Here is a 20764-nt window from a genome sequence, read left to right as displayed (position 1 = left end):
CCTTTCCAAAGGATAAGTGATAAGGTATTGATTGGTGGGGGTCTGACTGCCGGGACCCGCACCGATTGGTAGAATGTGGAGCTTTTATCCCCACTAGACTGGAGCAGCATGTGCGACTTCACCACTGATCCATTCATTCCCTCAATGGCTGCGAGCGCTGCTCTTGTTTTTTTCTGGAAGCCCCAAAGAGAATGAATGGATCTGCGGTCAGACGTCCCACCTGCCGCTGCATTTTAAAATGGGGATAAAAGTGTCCTGTCAGGGATAAAACTTCCCAATTCTGATCAGTGCGGTTTCCAATGGACGGACCTAAACGATCATTAAGTTATCACCAATCCTGAGGAGCCCATGGATCGGTGATAACTTGTTTTCACCAAAGAAGCCCTTTAATGCAAACTACCGTAATTGTACATCCCAGTTGTGCTGTGCGCACAGTAGATGTGCAGGAGCCGCCTGTGTTTTACAGTCGAGGTTCCACTATAACGGGGATAAAGGCTAACAGGTATCTGCATCTAGCTGTAGGGTGGGCCCCAGTCTCCCCAGTCCGACGCTGTGGGCAAATATAACCTGGCTGGGCAATTGTAGCCAATTTTGCTGCAAAAAAAGAAAAGTCTTTTTACCTTTTTAACCGTTACTTTCAATGTCTTGGATAAATGTGTAACCCTTTATTAAATTCTGCCTTTATTCTGGGGATCTCATGGTAGTAGAGCATACCAGAGGTTGACTATATTTTATTTTTTATTTATTTATTTTTTACAGAAAGATCCAGGTAAAGAAAAAAAAAAAAAGTAAAAAAAAATGGAAACCAAAAGAAAATAAACAGACCACACCTTTTTGGTAAATTGTTATACTTTGAGCAGCCCCATGATATAAGCTGGTGCAGGTCACTAATCAGACAAATCCACATGAATGAGTGTAAGAAGTGAATGCAGCACTCACCGCTATAATAAAACATTGTATTCCATAATTAATAACCATCAGCTTCTCACAGAGGGAGGTCGGCGAGTGGTAGATACAGCGCATTGTGAAAGGATTTGGCCCCCTTGAACTTTTCTACCTTTTGCCACATTTCTGGCTTCAAACATAAAGATATAAAATTCAAATTTTTTTGGGAAGAATCAACAAGTGGGAATGAAATCTATTGGATATTTTAAACTTTTAAAAAATAAAAAAAAAATGAAAAGTGGGACGAGCAATATTATTCGGCCCCTTTATTTTCAGTGCAGCAAACTCACTCCAGAAGTTCAGTGAGGATCTCTGAATGATCCAATGTTGTCCTAAATGACTGGTAACGATAACTAGAATCCACTGATCCAATGTTGTCCTAAATGACTGGTAATGATAACTAGAATCCACCTGTGTGTGATCAAGTCTCTGTATAAATGCACCTGCTGTGTGATAGTCTCAGGGTTCTGTTTCAAGTGCAGAGAGCATCATGAAGACCAAGGAACACACCAGGCAGGTCCGAGATACTGTTGTGGCGAAGTTCAAAACCGGATTTGGATACAAAAAGATTTCTCAAGTTTTAAACATCTCAAGGAGCACTGTGCAAGCGATCATATTGAAATGGAAGGAGTATCAGACCAATGCAAATCTACCAAGACCCGGCCGTCCCTCTAAACCAGTTTTTCCCAAACTCCAGTCCTCACGGACCCCCACAAGTTGTGTTTTCAGGATTTCCTTAGTATTGCATAGGTGATGTAAGTATCATCAAGGCATCAGGAATTCTCTCACCTGTGCAATACTATGGAAATCCTGAAAACATGACCTGTGGGGTCTGTGAGGACAGGAGTATGGGAAACACTGCTCTAAACTTTCATCTCGAACAAGGAGAAGAGTGATCAGAGATGCAGCCAAAAGGCCCATGATCACTATGGATGAACTGCGGAGATATAGAGCTGAGGTGGGATAGTCTGTCCATAGGACAACAATCAGTCGTACACTGCACAAATCTGGCCTTTATGGAAGAATGGCAAGAAGAAAGCCATTTCTCAAAGATATCCATAAACAGTCTGGTTTGAAGTTTGCCACAAGCCACCTAGGAGACACACCAAACATGTAGAATAAGGTGCTCTGGTCAGATTAAACCAATATCGAACTTTTTGGCCACAATGCAAAACGATATGTTTGGCATAAAAGCAACACAGCTCATCACCCTCAAAACACCATCCCCACTGTCGGACATGGTGGTGGCAGCATCATGGTTTGGGCCTGCTTATCTTCAGCATGGACAGAGAAGATGGTTAAAATTGATGGGAAGATGGATGGAGCCAAATACAGGACCATTCTGGAAGAAAACCTGTTGGAGTCTGCAAAAGACCTGAGACTGGGAAGAAGATTTATCTTCCAACAAGACAATGATCCCAAACATAAAGCAAACTCTACAATGGAATGGTTAGAAAATAAAAGTATCCAGGTGTTAGAATGGCCAAGTCAAAGTCCAGACCTGAATCCAATTGAGAATCAATGGAAAGAGCTGAAAACTGCTGTTCACAAACGCCCTCCATCCAACCTCAATGAGCTCGAGCTGTTTTGCAAGGAAGAATTTGCAAGAATTTCAGCCTCTCGATGTGCAAAACTGATAGAGACATACCCCAAGCGACTTGCAGCTGTAATCGCAGCAAAAGGTGGCACTACAAAGTATTAACTCAAGGGGGCCAAATCCTTTCACAATGCACTGTATAGGCAACGACAGTATTGTGTATTTGCAGGATTCCAGGCCAGTATCTGCCACCCGCTGTATTTCCCATGTGAGAAACTCTGATATTTTATTACAGGGAAACTGTCATCAGGTTTTTGCTATGTAATCTAAAAGCAACAAGTCGGGGCAGAGGACCTTATCCCAGCGATGTGTCACTTGCTGGTCTGCATGATGGCATTTTGATATAATCCCTCTTTTATCTGCTGCAGATCTAGCAGTTCCCTGAATTCACAGATTATGTAGAGACCAATGCGGGAAAGTTAACCCAAATGTTATAGAAGTCAGCATTGGATTCTCTTCTTTCAGATCACCTCACAGACCAATGTAAGTTAAGGGACAAGTTCAGATGACTGTTTATCCCACTGTTTTTTGAAAGAAATTTGCCATTAAAACTCATGCATACAGTACAAAAAGAAATTGATGCCACAACCAGGGCCGGCTCCAGGATTTCATGGGCCCCGGGCAAAAGTCTCAGTGGGCCCCTTTCACACCTACCACGATTCATGATGCACAGAAATATAGGTATAGTACAATGCTAAAGATTTCACTGACTTCTCACATTACATGAGTGATATCTATTGTAAAGTCTACAATAGCTCAGAAACCGGCGAATCCTCCCAGCGCACAGTGCAGACAATATAGTCCTCTATACAGTATTATGGGCCCCACGTAGTCCTCCATATACAGTATTATGGGCCCCACGTAGTCCTCCATATACAGTATTATGGGCCCCACGTAATCCTCCATATACAGTATTATGGGCACCACGTGGTCCTCCATATACAGTATTATGGGCACCACGTGGTCCTCCATATACAGTATTATGGGCACCACGTGGTCCTCCATATACAGTATTATGGGCACCACGTGGTCCTCCATATACAGTATTATGGGCACCACGTGGTCCTCCATACAGTATTATGGGCACCACGTGGTCCTCCATATACAGTATTATGGGCACCACGTGGTCCTCCATATACAGTATTATGGGCACCACGTGGTCCTCCATATACAGTATTATGGGCACCACGTGGTCCTCCATATACAGTATTATGGGCACCACGTGGTCCTCCATATACAGTATTATGGGCACCACGTGGTCCTCCATATACAGTATTATGTGCACCACATGGTCCTCCACACAGTATTATGGGCACCACATGGTCCTCCACACAGTATTATGGACACCACATGGTCCTCCACACAGTATTATGGACACCACATGGTCCTCCATACAGTATTATGGACACCACATGGTCCTCCATACAGTATTATGGACACCACATGGTCCTCCATATAGTATTATGGGCAGCACATGGTCCTGCATCCAGTACTATGGGCACCATATATTGCTCCATACAGAATAATGGACCGCATATAATGCTCCATACAGTATGATCCCCATATATTGCTCCATTCAGTATAATGGACCCCATATATTGCTTCATAAAGTAAAATGAGCCTCATATATTGCTCCATACATAATGGGTACCATATAATGCTCCATACACAATAATGGAGCCCAAATATTGCTCCATTCAGTATGGGCCCCATATATTGCTCCATACAGTATGGGCCCTATATATTGCTCCATAAATAGTGGGCCCAATATATTGCTCCATAAAAAATAGGCCCCATATAATGCTCCATAGATAATGGGCCCTATATAATACTCCATACATAATGGGCCCCATATATTGTTCAATAGATAATGAGCCCCATATAATACTCCATACATAATGGGCCCCATATATTGTTCAATCTATATATATAATTGTCTTATCCCGTCTGTCTGTCTGTCTGTCCAGGAAATCCTGCGTCAATCACTGATCTTAGCGCAAAACTTAAACACCGCTGTGCTGATTGGTCGCCGACGCTGCCCGCGACCAATCACAGATTTGGGCGCCACATTTAAATATCGGCCGCGAACAATCAGCACAGCGGTGTTTAAATGTGGAGCCAAGATCGGTGATTGGTCACGGCCGATATTTAAATTTGGCGCCCAAATCGGTGATTGGTCGCGGGCAGCGTCCGCGACCAATCAGCACAGTAGTGTTTAACTTTGGCCGCAAGATCAGTGATTGGTCGCGGGCCAAGTCCGCGACCAATCAACGATTTGTGCGGCACATTTAAATAGCGGCCGCGACCAATTGGACCCGCAGCGCCGCTCCCCGGTCCTCCCTTCACGCCCTAGCCGCATGGATGTCAGCGGCGCTGCCTGTGCGGATACTTCCGCTGCGAGAACCCGGGACATGAGCTCGCAGCAGAAGTATCCCGACCCGCAGCGCCGCTCCCCGGTCCTCCGTTCACACCCTAGCCGCTGATGTCCCCACAGTATCCGCATGGTGTTACAAAGATCAGGACATTTGTGTTAAAAATTGCTGATTGGTCGCGGGCGGTGCCCGCGACCAATCACCGATTTGGGCGCCAAATTAAAATATCGGCCGCGACCAATCACCGATCTTGGCTCCACATTTAAACACCGCTGTACTGATTGGTCGTGGCCGATATTTAAATTTGGCCCCCAAATCGGTGATTGGTCGCGGGCAGCGGCCGCGACCAATCAGCAGAGCGGTGTTTAACTTTAGCGCCAAGATCACTGATTGGTCGTGTGCGGAGAGCGCGACCAATCAGCGAATCGTATTGGTGAGGAGCGGGGAGCGGCATCGTATTAGTGAGGACCGGGGAGCGCCGCTGCCTGTGCGGATACTTCCACTGCGAGAACCCGAGACATGAGCGACTGCTCGCAGCAGAAGTATCCCGACCCGCAGCGCCACTCCCCGGTCCTCCCTTCACACCCTAGCCGCTGATGTCCCCACAGTATCCGCATGGTGTTACAAAGGTCCGGACATTTGTGTTAAAAATCGCTGATTGGTCGCTGGCGCTGCCCGCGACCAATCACCGATTTGGGCACCAAATTTAAATATCGGCCGCGACAATCAGCAGTATTGTCGCCAAATTTAAACACCTCTTTGCTGATTGGTCGCGGTCGCGACTAATCAGCGATTTTGGTGCCAAATTTAAACACGCTCTCCATTCCTAACACGGTTCGCTGATTGGTCGCGGCCGCCGCCCGTGACCAATCAGCGATTTTGGCGCCAAATTTAAACACCGCTCTGCTGATTGGTCGCGGCCGCCATCCGCGACAAATCAGCGAGATTGGCGCCAAATTTAAACAACGCTCTGCTGATTGGTCGAGGCCGGCGACCAATCAGCAGAGCGTTGTTTAAATTTTGCGCCAAAATCGCTGATTGGTCGCGGCCGTCAGACGCGACTAATCAGCGACTTTGGGGCCAAATTTAAACCCTGCTCTGCATCGCTCTGCTGATTGGTCGCGGTCGCTGGCCTCGACCAATCAGCAGAGCGTTGTTTAAATTTGGCGCCAATCTCGCTGATTTGTCGCGACCAATCAGCAGTATTGGCACCAAATTTAAACACCGCTCTGCTGATTGGTCGCGACTAATCAGCGATTTTGGTGACAAATTTAAACACGCTCTCCAGTCCTCACTAACACGGTTCGCAGATTGGTCGCGGCCGCCGCCCGCGGCCAATCACCGATATTGCCGCCAAATTTAAACACCGCTTTGCTGATTGGTCGCGGTTGCTGAATGCGACCAATCAGCGATTTGGGCGCCAAATTTAAACGCCGCTCTGCTAATTGCGCCCCGTCGGCCGCATACCTATTCTAGAATACCCGATGTGTTCGAATCGGGCCACCATCTAGTAGATAATAAGCCCCATATAATACTCCATACATAATGGGCCCCATATATTGTTCAATAGATAATAAGCCCCATATAATACTCCATACATAATGGGCCCCATATATTGCTCAATAAATAATGAGCCCCGTATAATACTCCATACATAATGAGCTCCATATAATACTCCTTACATAAAAAAAAAAATCAAATACTCACCGCTCCTTGCTGGAAGCAGGCCTGTCTTATCAGCGTCTTCCGACTCTCTGCACTGGTACTGATCAGCAGAGGGCGCTCTGTAGTGACGTCATCGCGCCCTCTGCCCTGAGATGTCACAGAGTAAGAAGACGCAGAAGACAAAGGAGCAGCAGAGGAACAGGGAGAGGTAAGTATTGCAAACAGTTTAAAGCACTGGGGAAGGCCCAGTGCAAGTGCAAGTGCCCATTCGCTGGCATCAGGCCCCGCCGACTCATGGGCCCCATAGCGCGCTGGTGTCCCAGAGGGTGAGTGGGCCCCCTGCTCACTCAGGGCCCAGGCACTTGCCCGAGTGGTGATGCCGGCCGTGGCTACAACACATACGGCACCCGTTTTTAACTGATCCGCTGCAATGATTATGTAGGAAACTGTATTCATTTACAATCATCCACAGCGTGAGAGCAAACAGCTACAACATTACTGAATAAACAGAAACCCTGCAAGTATAAGAAAATGATTTTATTAAAAATATTTTGCACATCAATCCAGTTTGAAAAAAAATAACTTATTAAGCATTTTTTGCAACGTAGCAGTCCACATCTGACAGACTCCTGTAACTCTGGACACAGTATAATAGTGTGGCTGCTGTTCTCTAGCAGGACCCTCTAATGATAGAAGCAGGACGGCATACTGTATCTCGCACAACGCTACCTGCATGCCATCTGATTTGCTACTGTAAGTGCTCCAGCCTTATAAATATCACTATGTATACAATATACTCAGAAAAGATGTCAGGGATTACTGTGAAGTTAAAATATTGTCGCCCCCATTGAGCAGGAATGATTAGAGATGGACAAGCTCCAGTTGGCAGACAGTCAGTGATGGCGGAGAGCTGATCATCTTTACTCGCTGCTCATTAGGAAAGTGGTCGCTTTCTGAAACCATTTGACTCTGAACTCGGCGTCAGACGGCATTATGTAAGAAGCCAATGTCTGAGTGGTTTTTGTGTCCGTTTGTCCTTCCTCTGCTCTTTCTGCCAAAAGATCCTCACCCATAACCTAAGGATTAAAATAAAGTTGAATTGTTACTAATATTATTTTTTTAAATTTAGCACATGAATTGAATTTCATAAATGAAAAGAAAACTTTCCCTCCGATGTCCACAAAACTGAGCGCCACTACATAAGCCACAAATAGTCTCCCCTCTCTCTCCCAGTCTGTGCAGCGGACGGGAACCATTTAAATGGGTGCAGGGCCGATTTTAGATAAAGAAAGGGGCTGGAGGCAGGGCAACCTAGAAGGAAGCCCCACATGACCGGGATGGGCCAGCAGGGTGTAATTTGAATCCCAATAATTGGGATTGGGTAGAGGTCAGGAAGGGCGGGCATTGGGACGGGATGGAGATGGGGGAAGAGAGGTATAAGAAGGAAAAGTGCGGGAAACTGTTAGTCCAGAGGAGAAGAGCATAGGAAAAAGTAACAGAGGAACATTAAAAAAAAAAAAAAAAAAATCTTACCTTAATTCCAAGTCGTTTGGGACGCTTCTCTGGCTGTCATGGAGTCTGTGGAGTCCCTTGTCGCTAGGTTGAGGGAGGCAGTAAGATCCAGGCGAGGAGGATGGCTCGAGGCCCAGCTGTCTGGTCTGCTGGGGAATGCAGGCGAAGAAGAATCCACGTCGGGATCAGGAAGAACCGCCAGGAGGACGCGGCCACCCGAGAGGCTCTCCCCGGAGATGGTGGGTACGGGCAGCAGGCGCAGGCTGCGGAGCCCCTCAGGGGACCCTGCGTCTGGTGACCATGCCGGCGGAACCCCCCGCCAGCGTGCACGCCGCGGCAGGAATCCGCCCAGCCGGCCTGCTGGCTCCCCAAGTGTCGGGTTGCGGTCCAGGAAGATGGTGCCCCGCTCCGTTGTGGTGCGGCCTGCTCCGGCGGCGCGCCGCAGTACCAGAGCGCAGGCCGCGCCGGAAGGAAGGCCCATGCTGCAGACGCGTCATCCAGGGGGCGGGGCCTCACCGGAAGGGCGGCCCACGTCACTTCCGCCCCAGGAAACAGACGGCAGGAACGACAGGCCTATCAGCGGCGGGCGTGGGGACACGCCCCCCACTCCAAGATCCCGCGGCAACGTACGGAGCGGGAAATTCAAAAGTCGGAGCACCAGCGCTACTGCAGAGGCGGATAACGGAGGGAACACTAGCACGGCAGGCACACCTGGCGAGGTACCTGTCGGGGTGCCTGCTAGACAGACCAGCAGGGGAAGGATGCAGCAGAGGCGCAAGGGCAGGCAGCAATTCCAGGACCTCCTGCCTGGCCAAGTCACACCAGGCAGAGGGATGAGGCGGCAGGCAGCAGCATGGGGTTGCCTGGCAGTTTTTCGCTGTCTGACACGGATCGGGCCAGGGAGTCCGGATCTGTCAATCAAGGCCGTACATGGATGGCGGTGAGGACCGGAGCAGAGATGAGTGGAGGACGAGCGGCTGGGACATCAACACAGGCTCGGGTCCCACCTGGTGACGTGGAGGCCAGGGGCGCGGGCCCTGAACGCATGGAGGCGGGTGGATTGGACTTCGGTGGAGATCAAGGCGAAGCAAGGAATCGTCAGGACTCGGGGCGTACGGCTGGCGGGGACACAGCACCCGTGCAGCTCGGTGAGTATGCATCTATGTATGGTTTGTCGCCCGCGGGGTCTTTAGCGGACGGGGTGGGGGATAGGCAGTTGGCGGGCCCCAGCGGGGGAAATGTTAGAGGAGGTAGTGGGTCGGATGTATGCGGGATTAGGGATATGTTGGTTAACATGTCGCTCATTCTGGCCAGATTAGAAGGCGGTGGGGCTAATCAAGTGGGGTCGTCACCAGCGGGGGCTTGGGTACATAGTCAAGTGGCGCTGTCACAGGAGGGGAGCGAATCGGCCAGGTCAGCGGTGGTGGCAGCCGGGATACCGTCTGGGGTGTCGGTGTGTGTGCAGACGGAAAAGGAGAAACGGGATACCGTAAAACTGGATGATAGGGCGAAAGGGGAAGTATATGTGTGTTTTGAGGGGCCGTTGTGGGCTCATTTAAAAAAAGAGGTTAAGGAAAAAATTTGGCGGGATGAGTATGTGGAAATTTTCCCTTCTTCCGATGGAAAAGTTTAACCTGGATAAGGGAAAAAAGGACGACAGTAAGAAAGAGGAGGAAGAAAAGCGCAGGTGGAGGTTGATTCCACAGACGTTTGTTAACTGGTTACAAGCTTTTGCAATAATGGCTAGCGTTATTGGGGAAAAGGCTCCTGATAATTGCTCGGGGCTGTTTTGCTACTTGGACGCCATTGGGGAGGCTCATAGGACTTATGGGGGTCAGGCATGGTTACGGTATGACGAGCAATTTCGTCAGAGGAAGACAGTTCGCCCGGAGATTAGATGGGATCAAAAGGACATTGGATTGTGGCTGAAGGTTATGGCCCCAGTGAGGTATGGGCAGTCCTTTCACGGGAGCAACAGTGGCGGGAACCAATCAGCAGGACATGGGGGAAACTGTCAGGGGGCACAAAGCACTAAGAAAGAAGCGGGAACTTGCTGGCAATTCAACGATGGCCATTGCAAATATGGGAGCTCCTGTAAATTTAAACATGTGTGCTCCCATTGTAGTGGAGGGTCACACGGAGCAACAAAATGTTTTAAAAAGGGTAAGGGAAAGCCGACAGTGGGTACCGGTCAAAGGGGGGACTCCAGTGAGGGTGCACGCAATGGCCCCCTTTCTAAGTAGGTATCCGGATCAGTTGAAGGCTAAGGTTATTTCGGAAGGTTTTTTGGAAGGTTTTAGAATACCTCTTCCTGAGCACGAGGTCCCCGTTTCAGTAAAAAATTTGTTGTCTGCCTCCCTTCATCCTGATGTGGTCAGTGTGAAATTGGCTAAGGAAGTGGAATTGGGCAGGATGGCAGGACCGTTTCAGGACTTACCTAGTAGCAAAGTGATTATCTCGCCACTGGGGGTTGTGCCCAAAAAAGAGAGGAATAAGTTTCGGTTAATTCAGCATTTGTCGTACCCCAAGGGGCTCTCGTTGAACGATGGCATTGCACAAGAATTGTGTTCAGTTGAATATACTTCATTTGATGCTGCGGTGCAATGGGTACGGCGATATGGGTCAGGATCGTTGCTAGCAAAAACGGATATCGAGTCGGCTTTTAGGTTGCTGCCAGTTCACCCGGATAGTATCCCGTTGTTAGGTTGTTTTTGGAATGGGGCATATTACGTGGATAGGTGTTTGCCAATGGGTTGTGCAATTTCGTGTTCTTTGTTTGAAACGTTTAGTACATTTTTGGAATGGGTTGTGAAGGACTGGGCATCAGTTAAGTCAGTCATTCATTATTTGGATGATTTCTTGTTTATATGCCCTCCGCAATCGTTGTTGTGTAGGAATTTATTAGGTACTATGGTGTGGGTGGCAGAGCATTTTGGCGTACCATTGGCTGAAGAAAAGACAGAAGGCCCTTGCACAACCATAAGTTTTTTGGGCATTGTAATTGATACAGAAAGGATGGAGTGTCGGTTACCGGAGGACAAATTGATTTTGCTCAAGCAGGAGGTTGATAGAGTCGGGAGGCTGCGCAAGGTGACCCTGAGGGAGTTGCAATCGCTGTCAGGGCGACTGAATTTTGCATGCAGGATTATGCCAATGGGCAGAATATTTTGTCGCAGGTTGTCAGGCACGACAGCAGGAGTGCGGGCCCCCCATCATTTTATTCGGCTAAATAGGGAACACAAGGAGGATCTAAAGGTTTGGAAGCTGTTTTTGGAAAGTTATAACGGCAGGTCATTAATCCAGCAGGAGTTCTTAAGCAGCTTTGATTGTGAGATATTTACGGATGCGGCAGGAGGTGCTGGTTATGGGGCCTATTGGAAAGGGAGGTGGAGTGTTGGAGTATGGCCGGGCGAGTGGACGGAGAAGGGTCTTATGAAGAATTTGGCTTTTTTGGAATTGTTTCCCATCGTTGTTGTGGTTACTATTTGGGGTGAGTGTTTTGCCAACAGGAGAATTCAGTTTCATTGCGACAACATGGGAGTGGTGTCTGTCATAAACAGCTTATCGGCCTCGTCCCCGCCTGTGATTAGGCTGCTGAGGGAACTAGTTCTTTGTTGCCTTAACTTGAATGCTTGGATTACAGCGGTACATGTTCCAGGTGTGCAAAATACCATAGCAGATGCCTTGTCTCGTTTTCAGTGGGACCGTTTTCGGGCGCTAGCACCAGAGGCCGAGGACGCGGGACAGGAATGCCCTTCGCATTTGTGGCAGCTGGTTATGGAAGAGCAGGACGTTTAATACAGGAGTCCATTACAAGGCAGACTTGGGCATCATACGAGGCATCATGGCGAGTATGGCAAAGCTGTATTTTGCAGTGGGGTGGCGTGGAGAGTGAGGGAGATAGAGAGATGGCGGTGTTGTTTCTTGTGGGAAAGGCAGCGGAGAGCGGATGGTCCGTTTCAAAAGTTAGTAAATTTGTTGCAGGATTGGCATTCGGTTTTAGATTACAGGGGTTAAAAGATGTTACAAAATCGTTTTTAGTGAAACAAGCAATTAAGGGCTTTAGGAGGGGAAGTAAAGTGTTAGATAAACGAAGACCGGTGACTTTTAGTATTTTAGAGCAGTTGGGTTTTGCGTTGGATAAGATCTGTTGTTCGGCTTTTGAAGCCACACTGTTTAGGTTGGCTTTTTCATGGGCGTTTTTCGGCGCACTAAGATTAGGTGAGTTGGTGGCACCAAGTAGGAATAAGGCTGGGGGTTTGTTTGCCGAGGACGTGAGCGGTCGGGACAGGTGCATTGAATTCTGGATCAGGAGGGGGAAGACGGATCAATTGGGAAGAGGCAAGCGAGTGGTATTCGGGGAAGTTGATGGATCGTTTATGTGTCCTAGGAGATGTTTAATGGCTTATTGGCAAGTCTGGTCGGGACGTAAGGGCCCATTATTGTGTCATAAAAATTGTGAGTTTTTGTCTCATTTTCAATTTATTGCAGTGTTTAAGAAAGGGATCATAGAATTGGGCCTTAGCCCTGAGGTATACGGGTCGCATTCGTTCAGAATCGGTGCGGCGTCAGAAGCGGACGGTTTGGGTTTAAGCCAGGAGGTGATAAAGTGCATTGGGAGGTGGAGTTCAGATCGTTATCTGTCCTATGGGACAGATGGGAGGAATAGAGCTAAGCAAAAGTACATGTGAAAAAGACTTAGGTATACTAATAGATCATAGACTGAACATGAGTCAACAGTGTGATGCAGCAGCAAAAAAGGCAAATACAATTCTGGGATGTATTAACAGAAGCATACAGTCTAGATCACGTGAAGTCATTATCGGACTTTACTCCTCTTTGGTCAGACCTCATCTGGAATACTGTGTACAGTTTTGGGCACCACATTTTAAAAAAGACATAGACAAACTGGAGCAAGTTCAGAGAAGAGCGACCAGAATGGTGACTGGTCTGCAAACCATGTCCTATGAGGAACGGTTGCAGGATTTGGGAATGTTTAGCTTGCAAAAAAGAAGACTGAGAGGAGACTTAATAGCTGTCTACAAATATGTCAAGGGCTGTCACATTGTAGAAGGATCATCTTTATTCTCATTTGCACAAGGAAAGACTAGAAGCAATGGGATGAAACTAAATGGGAGGAGACACAGATTAGATATTAGAAAAAACTTTTTGACAGTGAGGGTGATCAATGAGTGGAACAGGCTGCCACGAGAGGTGGTGAGTTCCCCTTCAATGGACGTCTTCAAACAGAGGCTGGACAGACATCTGTTTGAGATGATTTAGTGAATCCTGCTTTGAGCAGGGGGTTGGACCAGATGACCCAGGAGGTCCCTTCCAACTCTACATTCTATGATTCTATCTATGTACGGCATTAGGTGTGCAGGCTTATGTTTTATCTGGTCAGAAGTGAATACAATTCTTTGGTTGTCTTTTTGCAGGTGGCGTCCCATTATTAGTCTGGATTCTCGGACACTCTTTCGTTCATTGGGGGGCGCTGCGGGCGGACGTGAGGCCGAACGGTAGGCAATTGGGTTTTAGCAGGGAGCAAGCGGTGGTTCGATGGCTAGGTTTTCGAGGGATGGTATGGAGAAGGATGCTGTCTGAATTCCATAAGGCGGCTCGTTTGGACCGGGCGCCGGATATTTTGGTAGTGCATTTGGGGGGGAATGATTTGGGGTCTCGGCCGGTTAGGGAATTGATGAGGGATATTCGGATTGATTTTTTAAAGTTGTTGACATCTTTTCCGGGGGTGTTAACGGTTTGGTCTGACATTGTACCGAGAAAAAAATGGAGGGAGGCTAGATCAGTGAAGGACATTAACAGGGCACGAGTTAAGTTAAATAGGGCCATAGCAGCGTTTGTCGGTAGGAACGGGGGAATAAGTGTTCGGCATCTTGATCTTGAGGCAGGGGTTGGAGAATTTTGGGCAAAGGATGGCGTACATCTGAACGATGTTGGAATTGATTTGTGGACATTGGCTATACAGGAGGGGATTGAGAGGGCCATGGCGGTGTTGGGGCGCTCACAAGCCTGAGGTGGTCAGGGCTGTTCGTTTGTGGCGGGGGGTGGGGTTCTTGGAGTTGGCACAGAAGTGTCGGTGGAAAATTATTTGAATTTTACAGGCAGTGGTTTGATTAAGAGGGGTGATCTGGCATCTGGTTTTTGGGGCTCTGGACGGGGTTTTACCCTGGGAGCTTTTGGTGCCCTCGAGCTGGTGATGGACGGCTGAGAGTAACACGGTGGTTCGACTTCGGTTTAGTTTTGCCAGATCAATTTTTAACTCCAAGAACCCTCCCTTCTTATTTATTTCATAATAATGTATATATGTTAATGTTGTTTGTTAATAAAATGGCCGCTGTGGCCAAATTTATCCAAAGAAAATTACAGGTGCAGTGTTTTTATTTGTTAAAGTATGTAAGTGTGGTAAGATGGGGGCGGAGGCATATGAACGGTGGAACCCGGGTTGGCCGTATACGGTCAAGTGGGGCCCTGGGGAAAAGTTTAAAGTGGGGTCCCAAATGCTGACATACAGCACCACACAAACATTTAGCTTGTATTTACATGCGCTGAGATCAGGCCGCTAAACGAGAACAATCCACAATACTGAAGCCGTTCGACGCTTGTTTCCCGACCTCTTTACACCAGCTGAGGAAGAATGATGGATACAGAACAATCACTAATAGATCAATCTGTCCCCATACAGCATCATGTTATCAGCAGCACATCTGCAGGTTACACCGGCCGATGTGCTGCTGAGAACAAGGATTTTTGTTCTGGCATAAACAATCCAATTACTCGATGAATAGGCAGCATTTTGCTTGTTTAGTATAATACATGCCATAGACTCCATATTTTATAATGTGCCCCACAGCCCCCCATATTGTATAATGTGCCCCATAGTCCTCCATATAGTATAATACACTCCCCATAGATCTCTATATAGTATAATGCCCTCCCCATAGCCCTCCATATTGTATAATGTGGCCCATATTCCTCCAAATAGTATAATACACTCCCCATAGCTCTCTATATAGTATAATGCACCTCATAGTTCTCCATATAGTATAATGCACCTCATAGCCCTCCATATAGTATAATGCACCTCATAGCCCTCCCTATAGTATAATATACTCCCCATAGTCCTTCATATAGTATAATGCACTCCCCATAGTCTTTCATATTGTATAATCTGGCCCATATTCCTCAATATAGTAAATACATTCCCCATAGCCCTCCATATAATATAATACACTGCCCCATAGCCCTCCATATAGTATAATACACTGCCCCATAACCCTCCATATAGTATAATACACTCCTTATAGTATAATGCACTCCCCAAAGTCTTCAATATTGTATAATGTGCCCCACAGAGCTCCATATTGTATAATGTGACCCATATTCCTCCAAATAGTATAATACACTCCCCGTAGCCCTCCACATAGTATAATGAACCTCATAGTCCGCCATGTAGTATAATACACTCCCCATAGCCCTCCATATAATATAATGCACTCCCCATAGCCCTCCATATAGTAAAATGCACTTCATAGTCCTCCATAGAGTATAATACACTCCCCATAGCCCTTTAAATAGTATAATGCACTCCCCAAAGTCCTCCATATCGTATAATATACGGCCCATAGTCCTCCAAATAGTATAATGCACTCCAAATAGTCCTCCATATAGTATAATGTGCCCCACAGCCCTCCATATTGTATAATGTGGCCCATATTCCTCAATATAGTATAATACAATCCCCATAGTCCTCCATATAGTATAATACACTTCCCATAGCCCTCTGTATAGTATAATACACTGCCCCACAGCCCTCCATATAGTATAATACACTGCCCCATAGCCCTCCATATAGTATAATGCACTCCCTATAGCCCTCCCTATAGTATAATGTACTCCCCATAGTCCTCCATATTGTATAATGTGCCCCACAGCACTCCATATTGTATAATGTGGCCCATATTCCTCCAAATAGTATAATATATTCCCCATAGCCTTCTATATAGTATAATGCACCTCATAGTTCTCCATATAGTATAATGCACCTCATAGCCCTCCATATAGTATAATACACTCCCCATAGCCCTTCATATAGTATAATACACTCCCCATAGTCCTCCATATAGTATAATACACTCCCCATAGCCCTCCATATAGTATAATGCACCTCATAGTCCTCCATATAGTATAATACACTCCCCATAGCCCTCCATATAGTATAATGCACCTCATTGTCCTCCATATAGTATAATGCACCTCATTGTCCTCCATATAGTATAATGCACTCCCCATAGCCCTCCATATTAGTATAATGCACCTCATAGTCCTCCATATAGCATAATACACTCCCCATAGCCCTCCATATAGTATAAAGCACCTCATAGTCCTCCATATAGTATAATACACTCCCCATAGCCCTCCATATAGTATAATATACTCCCCATAGTCCTCCATATAATGGAATGCACCTCATAGTCCTCCATATAGTATAATGCACTCCCTATAGCCCTCCATATAGTATAATGCCACTCCCTATAGCCCTCCCTATAGTATAATGCACTCCCCATAGCCCTCCCTATAGTATAATGCACTCCCTATAGCCCTCCCTATAGTATAATGCACTCCCTATAGCCCTCCCTATAGTATAATGCACTCCCCATAGCCCTCCCTATAGTATAATGCACTCTCCATAGTCCTTCATAATGTATAATGCACTCCCCATAATCCTTCATAAAGTATAATGCATTCTCCTCAGTCCTTAATAGAGTATAATGCAGCCTCCCTATAGTATAATGCAGCCAAACATATAGTACATATAATATAATGCAACCCATAGTCCTCGATAAAGTATAATTCGGACCCAACCATAGAGTATAATTCAGCCACTCCATACAGTATAGTGCAGCCCCCCAGTTCTGCAGTATTATGGTCACCACGTATAAAAAACAAATACATACAATACTCACCTCTCCTCGTTCTCCAGCTGCTCCATGCTCTGCAGAGCGTCTCAGCAGCTCCACTCTGCAGGCACAGTCATTCCCCCGCTACCGATACAGTTCAATGCGCGATGCGGGGGGACGAACTCACGGGCCCTATAGCGGCACGCCACGGGCTGGAGGCCCCAGGCAGATGCCTAGTCTGCTTGCCCTTACGCTGGCCCTGAATGGGTGTCTCATGCTGGGGACGTGTTTTTCTGCTTTTTTTCTTGCCATAGTACAAATTCTATTCAGTAGGACTATCAGCTGTGTATCCACCAGACTTCTGCACAAACCAACTGATGGTCCCAACCCCATTTATAAGGCAAGAAATCCCACTTATTAAACCTGACAGGGCACACCTGTGAAGTGAAAACCATTTCCGGTGACTACCTCTTGAAACTCATCAAGAGAATGCCAAGAGTGTGCAAAGCAGTCATCAAAGCAAAAGGTGGCTACTTTGAAGAACCTAGAATATAAGACATATTTTCAGTTCTTTCACACTTTTTTGTTAAGTATATAATTCCACATGTGTTAATTCATAGTTTTGATGCCTTCAGTGTGAATGTACAATTTTCATAGTCATGAAAATACAGAAAAATCTTTAAATGAGGTGTGTCCAAACTTTTGGTCTGTTACTGTATATATCCAGGATGTGTGATCAAGGGGTGCCATACATACCAGAATGGGGGATCAAGGGGTGTCATGCATACCAGGATGGGTGATCAAGGGATGCCATGCATACCAGGATGGGGGATCAAGGGGTGCCATGCATACCAGGATGGTAGATCAAAGGGGTGCCATGAATACCAGGATGGGGGATCAATGGGTGCCATGCATTCCAGGATGGGGATGAGGGCCATGTATACCAAAATGGGATGGGGGCCACATATACCAGGAAGGAGGGACCATACATACCAGGATGGAGGATATTAACAGAATTGGGGGACATTACCCCAATACCAATATCAGCAGCAGACTCCTATTAGACAAAGATAGCACAAGTATACACAAAATGCAGTTTTTAAAAGGCAGGTTTTTATGATTAAGGGAAAAGGAAATCCAAACCTACAGGGTCATGTGTGAAAAAGTGATGCCCCTCCCTCCTTAAAACATAAATTAACTGTGATTTGTCACATCTTTGGGAAGCTGAGTTCAATTTCCGTAGCCCCACACAGCCCTGTTTACTGCCACACGTGTTCTCAATCAAGAAGTCACTTAAATAGGACATGCCTGACAAAGTGAAGTAGAACAAAAGATCCTCTAAAGCTAGACATCATGCTGCGATCCAAAGAAATTCAGGACCAAATGAGAAACAAAGTAATTGAGATCTATCAGTCTGGAAAAAGTTCTAAAGCCATTTCTAAAGATTTGGGACTCCAGCGAACCACAGTGGGAGTCATTATCCACAATAGGCGAAAATATGGAACAATGGTGAACTTTCCTAGGTGTGGCCGGCTGATCAAAATTACCCCAAGAGCGCAGCAACGACTCATCCAAGAGGTTACAAAAGACCCCACAACAACATCCAGAGAACTGCAGGTCTCACTTCCCTCAGTTAAGGACAGTGTTCATGACTACAAATGACACGCATAGCAGAGTTCCAAGACGAAAACCACTGCTGAGCAATAAGAACAAAGGCTCATCTCAGTTTTGGCAGAAAACATCTTGATGATCGCCAAGACTTTTGGGAGAATACTCTGTGGACTGACAAGACAAAAGTTGAACTTTTTGGAAGGTGTATGTCCCATTACATCTGGCGTAGAAGTAACACTGCATTTCAAAAAAGGAACATCATACCAACAGTAAAATATGGTGGCGGTAGCGTGATGGTCTGGGACTGTTATGCTGCTTCAGGACCTGGAAGACTTGCTGTGGTAAATGGAACCATGAATTCTGCTGGTTAACCAAAAAATCCTGAAAGAGAATGTCCGGCCATCTGTTCATGACCTCAAGCTGAAGTGCACTTGGGTTATGCAGCAGGACAATGATCCAAAACACACCATTAAATCCACCTCTGAATGGCTTAAGGAAAACAAAATTAAGACTTTGCAGTGGCTTAGTCAAAGTCCTGACCTTAAGAAAGCGGTTCATGCTCGGAAACCCTCCAATGTGGCTAAATTACAACAATTTTGCAAAGATGAGTGGGAAAAAATTCCTCCAGAGTGTTGTAAAAGACTCATTGCCAATTATCCCAAACACTTGATTGTAGTTGTTGTTGCTGAGGGTGCTTCAACCAGTTATTAGGTTTAGAGGGCAATCACTTTTTCACACAGGGCCCTGTAGGTTTGGATTTCTTTTTCCCTTAATAATTAGGATCTTCATTTAAAAACTCCATTTTGTGTTTACTTGTGTTATCTTTGTCTAATATTAAAATTTGTTTTGAGATCTGAAATATTTAAGTGTGACAAACATGCAAAAGAATGAGAAATCAGGAAGGGGCAAACAACTTTTCACATATACATATACATATATATATATTCATCCCACAATGTCACATTCACCGCAGGAGAGAGGGATTGGTAAGTTGGGACAACCATTACAAACCAGCCACCTGATCAGACGTTATTGAACACCTTTCCAGAAGCTTTAATCAATCTTATCTACTGTTATTTTCTGAAGAGAGGAAACAAATGTCCTAAAAATAAAAAAATATAAAAATGAAAGTTAAAAAAAATAAAATAATAATAATAATAGGCTCACCTCCACTATGAGCATTTTTTGCTCTTCTAATAATCCAAGCTTTCCTAATTGTTCTTCTATTTGCTCCTGCGTCTTCATATTCCTCTCCAGCACAAATGATGCATGCTGGGGCTGTAAGAGCTGTAATAGAGGCCTAGAAGAACCATCAGAGGTCAGGCCGATCTGGTTACAGCAAGAACACAGATACACGCTGTACAAGACAATGGTATGGAAACAAGATTTTAAAAGGAGTTATCAAACACTTTTATACTCCACTGGATAGGTCATTAATATAAGATAGGTTGGGGTCCAACCATCGGCCCCCCGATGATCAGCCGCCATCACCTCTGGCAAGATGCAGGCAATGTTCAAAGTGGAACAAAACCGCTCCGTACACTGCGGCCGCTGCCGGGTGCAGACCAGCTATTGAGGAGTACCGGAGGTGATCTGCAGCACCAGGCAGTGGCCACTGGGGTGCTCTCTGTGCACAAGTTACATCCGGCCGTTGCCAGAGCTATAAACAACTTATTGGTGGGGAGCCAAGAGTCGGACCTACAACCATCTGATATAGACGACCTATTTTATGCATAAATCATCTGCATTAAAGTATTAGAGAACGTCTTTAAGAGCCCTGCATTTTCAGAGCCAAACTTCAGTCAACATCTAATAACCAATTACAAGGTCTTTCTTAGGACTCGTTCACACGAATGTATTTTCAGTAGGAAAGTTGTCTGTGGAACAAATGGACAGCACTCAGACCAATGCTATTCAATGGGAAAGTGCAGAGGAGTCTTTTTTTTTTTTGTCACTGATCGAATCTGTGTGTGAGCAAAAAATAAAGAAAGAAAATGGCAGCATGTCCTCGTTTCATCCGTCAGACAAGATTCACCCATTCAAGTCTATGGGTACAGAAAAAAATCTGCTTTATACAGATACATTGCAATCCTGTAGCCCTGGAAACTGTAAATGGTTAAAAAGCCAGATTAGATCTGGACTGC

Source organism: Phyllobates terribilis, unplaced genomic scaffold, assembly GCF_046119375.1.
Source record: "Phyllobates terribilis strain yellow unplaced genomic scaffold, ASM4611937v1 Scaffold_125__1_contigs__length_5108534, whole genome shotgun sequence".
In the NCBI taxonomy this organism is placed as follows: Eukaryota; Metazoa; Chordata; class Amphibia; order Anura; family Dendrobatidae; genus Phyllobates; species Phyllobates terribilis.
This window is presented reverse-complemented; position numbering follows the sequence as displayed.